General features: G+C 42.2%; 1 protein-coding gene across 1 annotated transcript in view; it reads right to left on the reverse strand.

Moving 5' to 3' along the window:
* GPR6 (G protein-coupled receptor 6) overlaps positions 1-4,512 on the reverse strand; it is a 68,166-nt gene extending 63,654 nt beyond the window's left edge. The window contains exons 1-2 of the mRNA XM_039529157.1: positions 4,476-4,512; positions 3,802-3,850 (exon numbers count right to left, since the gene is read on the reverse strand). The gene's annotated coding sequence lies outside the window, so the exon portion shown is untranslated. The remainder of the gene's footprint in view (positions 1-3,801; positions 3,851-4,475) is intronic.
* Between the last annotated feature and the right edge of the window lie 1,488 nt (positions 4,513-6,000).

The raw sequence follows: 6,000 nt of genomic DNA on the forward strand, positions 1-6,000 counted from the left end.
ATCCTGTACTCAGATAGGCTAGAGGTGCAGTTAGCCCTGTAACCATAACAGGTATTACTTTATTTATTCTGAAGGTTAAATGATCTTCATTTGTATTGACAAGCCAAAGCAAAATGGTAAAAAATAGTGAACTTCCAAGATGGAACAATGATCACTTCCTTAATTAAAAGGCATGATCCAAGACCCACTGAAACACTCCCAATGACTACATAAGGCATTGGATTAGCCCTAAAGATATATCTACACTGCAAAAATACACCTGTAGCAGTGAGTGTCTACAGACTTGGGTTTGTACTACAGTGCTAAAAATAGCTGTGTAGACATTCCTGCTCAGGCTGGAGCCCAGGGAGGGGATGGGTTTCAGAACTTGAGTGGGAATGTCTACTTGGCTATTTTTAGCACTGTAGCACAAGCCCTGCAAGCTCAAGTCTGTAGACCTGGGCTCTGACATTCACTACCACAGGTGGGGTTTTTTGCATTGTATATCCTAAGTTTTGCAGTTGCCAGGTCAGTCTTTTGTCCTTAGATCTCTGATTCAGTTTTATGAAAATGAAAAGTAGATTTTTTTTTTTGAAGAATCTGAATGGCCAGTTTGTGAAATAGTCTGGGTCACTCAGAACTAACCAGACACCTCAAAGCACAGATAAAGCAACCAGCAACACTTGAGGTGACAGCTGACATCTATTGAGGGACCATTTTTTTAAGTTTATTTCCGTTTCATTGGCAGTAATTTACATGTAGGAGAGCTGCATACTCTGTTAGTGCATAAGGAACAGGATTAAATACTCTATACAGCACATTATAAATTCATAGATTTTTAAGGCCAGAAGGAACCATTGCAATAGATTAGTCTGACCTCCAGCATAACACAGGTCATTGGACTTCCCTGCATTACTTCAAGTTCAACAGCTGTGCTTAAACTAGAGCTACTCTTTTAGAAAAACATCCAATCTTGATTTAAAAGTTTTCAGTGATGGAATAGTCACCATGGCCATTGGTAAGTTGTTCCAATTATTAATTACCTTCTCTGTGGTATTGACGCTACTATGGTGGTTGCCTTTAGCTCAGTTTCTCAGCCAGGCAGGGAAATATAGTGCTTAGTAGTACTCAACAAATAGGAAAGGAAAAGAAAAACTTAAGCCAACAGAAACAGTTAAATGTAGCATTCAGAAAAACAGCACAAGAGGAAATCCAGGCCTTTCCTCCAAGTTTTAGTTCCTTTGAAACACCTTCTAATCCTTTTTCCTACTCCTGACTACAGAAAAGTCTTATCTGGAGCTCATATCTGAGTTTTGACAGTATTGAATGCCTGACGGACCAATTGACGTCAATGGGATTTGTGGGAACTCAGAACTTTTGAAAATCAGGCCATTACTGCATAATTGACAAACAACCTTTGGAAACTGGAATGTTGAAGGGAACATTTATAGTAAGGTGTCAGATATCACCAGCACAATAACCTAGTTAGACATAGCATGAGCTCTTGGCAACGTCACCTATCATTTTAATAGAATTTGTTTCTGTACAACAGGGAGAAGTTGCTACATTTTCAGCTGTCCAGAGGTTCCTATTGAAAAGTATTTCATGACTCGGCATGAAGTAAAATATGTTGCCTTCCTCATATATTAGAAACTGGGAATAGCTGGGAATGAATCTGTGTTTTTTATTCTTCTGTTTAACATTTGTTATTTCTGTCTTAGAAGAGACACGTAAAGGTGAAGGCTGTGAACAATATTAATAAATATAACATTCATTGACTCTGTATATTAAAATTTGTCCCTCTTTTGTGTTAAGCGTATTTGTCTATTACCCACAGGCTTATGTTCTCCTGAACCATTTTATCCTATTAATGAGCAAGAGAGATTGATAAAGTTAGTGACTCAGAGGACCCAGCCTTAGGAATGAGGGAATAGCTTAATCCCCATGAACATTCAATCCTTGGCTTCTCTGCTGGGACTAAAGAAAAGGGGGCCATGTAGTATCATTTGCGATATGGACACCTGTCTTTTAAAAACTTGACAGAGATCAACAACTGACCTCTGAAACAGTAAAATGATAGAAATTTGGGTTTAATTTTAGGTGTGTCATGCCATTCTGAGATCTCAGTATTTACTCTTGAAAGTGAATTTATAATATTCCCAGATTCAACAAAAGCAATTTCTGAATATATTCCAGGATTAAGAGAGCTGAAATAATTGACAATAATATAAACAAGATTCATTACACTTCTGCCTTCAGAAACTGAGGATGGTCTTCCACATACAACCACAGTGGTAATAATGGTAATCATAATATACATGTATTAGGAGGCTGTCAGTCATATAATTCTTGTCTCCTTATATAAAAGCAGCAATAAAATCAATTAATCTCATGAAAAATAAAAATACTAGTAATGCCTGGGAGGCTTTGGCTGAGAGCGTGGCTCATTTGTGCTAGACACTGCACAAAACACATAGTAGGAGACAGGCCCTGCCCCACATAATTTATAATCTAAAGAGACAAGACAGGCAAAGAGGAAACAGAAGAATAAAAAGGGACAAAACAGAGGAACTAATATAGAAGACTAGTAGCAGAGTTGAGAATAGAACCTGTGTCTCCTGACTCCCAGTGCAATATCCTATATTTTAGACCACACTGCCTCTAAATGGACTCCTGGCACCAGAGCTGTGTTGTGCTCGAAAAGAAGGAGCATGAGAGACTAAAGAATTTAGTTCACAGAATCATAGAAGATTAGGGTTGGAAGAGACCTCAGGAGGTCATCTAGGGTCATGACACCGCCTGCTCAAAGCAGGACCAATCCCAACTAAATCATCCCTGCCAGGGTTTTGTCAAGCCAGGCTTTAAAAACCTCTAAGGATGGAGATTCCACCACCTCCCTAGGTAACCCATTCCAGTGCTTATGAAACATTCTCAGAACTTTAACTTAGGGAGGCAACATCATCTGGCAAACAGACTGGCATTAGGTGCACTTTGCAGGTAATACTTATACTTCGTTACTTTAAAAATATACATAGTATATTATGTGTTATATCCTTTGTCTTTGACTTGTGACTTTGAAGGAGGCTGGGTGAAGATATAGCAGGAGAGTCCAGTACTGTTCTTCCATGGGAAAATGCATTCACACACAAAACAAAAACAGCCATTTGGTGTAATCTGGTCATTTCCAGTGACAACAAAAACTGTTCTTCAGAAGTATTACTGTGAGCCATGGAGATAAGCCGTCTTGGGGCAAGATGATTTTACAGTATTCAGGTTGCCCGAATCTTGCCTTCCACTTGGTGGCTGCATTCTAATAAATAGCTCTGAGGAGCCTTGTGAGCACATCCCTGAATGACACCCAGTCACTGGACCTTCCAAATTCCAAAGGAAACACATTTGTCAAAACTAGGGCTCTAGTAGGAGAGCATCAGCAGTATCTCTTCTACCTCAAGAGAGCTCTGATCCAAGAGCCTCACCATAACCTCTGATTTTAAGCAGTCAAGACTCTACATAGGGCAATACAAACTCAAAATATATTTAAGAACTAGTCAATTTTGACTTTAAATAGCAACATCAGGCTTTGTGTTGGCCATCTGCAGCAGTGGTGAATTTCACCCAGTGTGAAGCAACAGATAAACAGAAGCTCTTCTACCCATCCTCAGCTATTTACTGCTGGATCCTATAGCTACAGGAGGCAGATTAAGCTGTTCAGTATATCACAGCAATGTAATCTTAAAGTGACAAAAGTGTGCATTTTGGTTACTTGATAAATATAGTTACAGTAGCACACCAGAGTTACGAACTTATCGGTCAACCACACACCTCATTTGGAACTGTAGATACGCAGCAGGAAGCAGAGAACCCCTGATCCCTACAAAAGAAAATACTGTACAGTACAGTACCGTTAAATGTAAAAACTACTTAAAATAAAGGGAAAAATTAAAAAAGATTTGACAAAGTAAGGAAACTGTTTCTGTGCTTGTTTCATTTAAATTTAGACAGTTAAAAGCAACATTTTTTCTGCATAATAAAGTTTCAAAGCTGTATTATGTCGATGTTCAGTTGTAAATTTTTGAAAGAACCATAACGTTTTGTTCAGTTACAAACATTTCAGCGTTACGAACAATCTCCATTTCCGAGGTGTTTGTAACTCAGAGGTTCTACTGTATTTGATCATTTTGTTTATCAGGTTCCCCCACCCATTCTGCTCCACCAATGATGCCAGAATCAAGGCCCTATTCAACTCCTCCTTCCATTCTCATCTCTGTGCTGTTTTCAAATACTGGCTCCTTGGCTTGGAATGCCCTCTTCATCTTGATTTATCAAGCTACCACTTTCCCCACATTCAAAAGATTCAATGGATATTGATCTTTAACATATCTTTTTGTAACTCTGACCCATGTCACATGATTAAGGAAAGGAAATAAAGCTCAGTTGCTTACCAGCACTCGTGTGAAGTAAACTACTTTTTGACAAAAATGAAGAAATAAACCCACCTAAATGTCTCCATCTTGAAGGGAATGTTGAAGAGAACTGGAGAAGGAGAATGCAGCACTTGTTAATTTCCCTGGAAGAGAGTTATCTTTAAAAGAAATCAGAACATATGCAAGTCTTCACATTGCTTTGTGGAGCAGGTCCAGAGGCATTGGGATCTAGGATACTTTCTAGTCAGAACATGAAGAGGACTGAAAACAGCTAGACAAAGTCAGTCCATGATTCCAAGAATACTTTGATCCAGGTACTTGGGAAAGCAGATTTTTGTTTGTTTTTTTTAAAAACATAAGGCCAGCTGCAAAATGAAACTATTGACTATTATGTTACAATCTATACAATAAATTGTATGATCTGAACAGTTAACAGATTGGTTAATTAGAGACAAAATTATTTGTGTCATATCTAATAACAAGGTCTCAGCAAGGCTATTGCAAAATACTGACTATAACTGTAAATTATATATCATTAATACTAGTCAACATGGTTTCATGGAAATTAGGTCTTGTCAAACAAATCTGTTATTTTTTGACAAGGTTACAGGGCTGGTGGATAATGGCAGTAGTGTTGCTATCATATACTTGTATTTCTCCAAGGCATTTGACAGGGCACACAGACAGATTAAACATTGGCTCACTGACAAATCTCTAAGTGTAATTATTAACGGGGAGACATCAACAAGTGGGTCCATTTCTAGCAGGGTTCCCAGGAATCGATTCTTGGTCCAATGCTATTTAGATCTAGATCAGGGGTGGGCAAACTTTTTGGCCCAAGGGTGGGGAAATTGTATGCAGGGCCATGAATGGAGGGCTGGGGCAGGGAGTTGGGGTGTAGGAGGGGGTGTGGTGTGTGGAAGGGACTCAGGACAGGGGGTTGGGAGGCAGGAGGCATGCAGGGTGTGGCACGGGGTTGGGGTGCAGGAGCAGGGACAAAGTGCAGGAGGGGGGCTCAGGGCAGGAGGTTGGGGTGCAGGACGGGTTCGAGGTTCAGGCTGCTTACCTTGAGAAGCCCCAGGGTGGCAGCAGCATGCAGTGGGTCTAAGGCAGGCTCCCTACCTGCCCTGGCCACGCGCCACTCCCAGAAGTGGCCAGCATGTCTGGCAGTGGCTCCTGGGGATGGAGTGGGGCGGGGCAGGTGGCTCCGCCACACATTGCCCTCACCTGCGGGTACCACCCCCAAAGCTCCCATTGGCCGGGAATGGGGAATTGTGGTCAATGGGAGCTTCAGGGAGCCAGGGCCGGCTCCAGAGCCCAGCGCGCCAAGCGCATGCTTGGGGCGGCATTTTGCCGGCAGGGCGGCAGGCGGCTCCGGCGGACCTTCCGCAGTCATGCCTGCGGGAGGTCCACCGGAGCCGCGGGACCAGCGGACCTCCCTCAGGCATGACTGCGGAGGGTGCACTGGTCCCACGGCTCCGGTGGGCCTCCCGCAGGCATGACTGCGGAGGGTGCACTGGTCCTGTGGCTCCGGTGGGCCTCCCGCAGGCATGCCTGCGGATGTTCCACCAGAGCCACGGGACCAGCGCGCCCTCCG

Source organism: Mauremys reevesii, linkage group 3 (genome assembly GCF_016161935.1).
Source record: "Mauremys reevesii isolate NIE-2019 linkage group 3, ASM1616193v1, whole genome shotgun sequence".
Classification (NCBI taxonomy): Eukaryota; Metazoa; Chordata; order Testudines; family Geoemydidae; genus Mauremys; species Mauremys reevesii.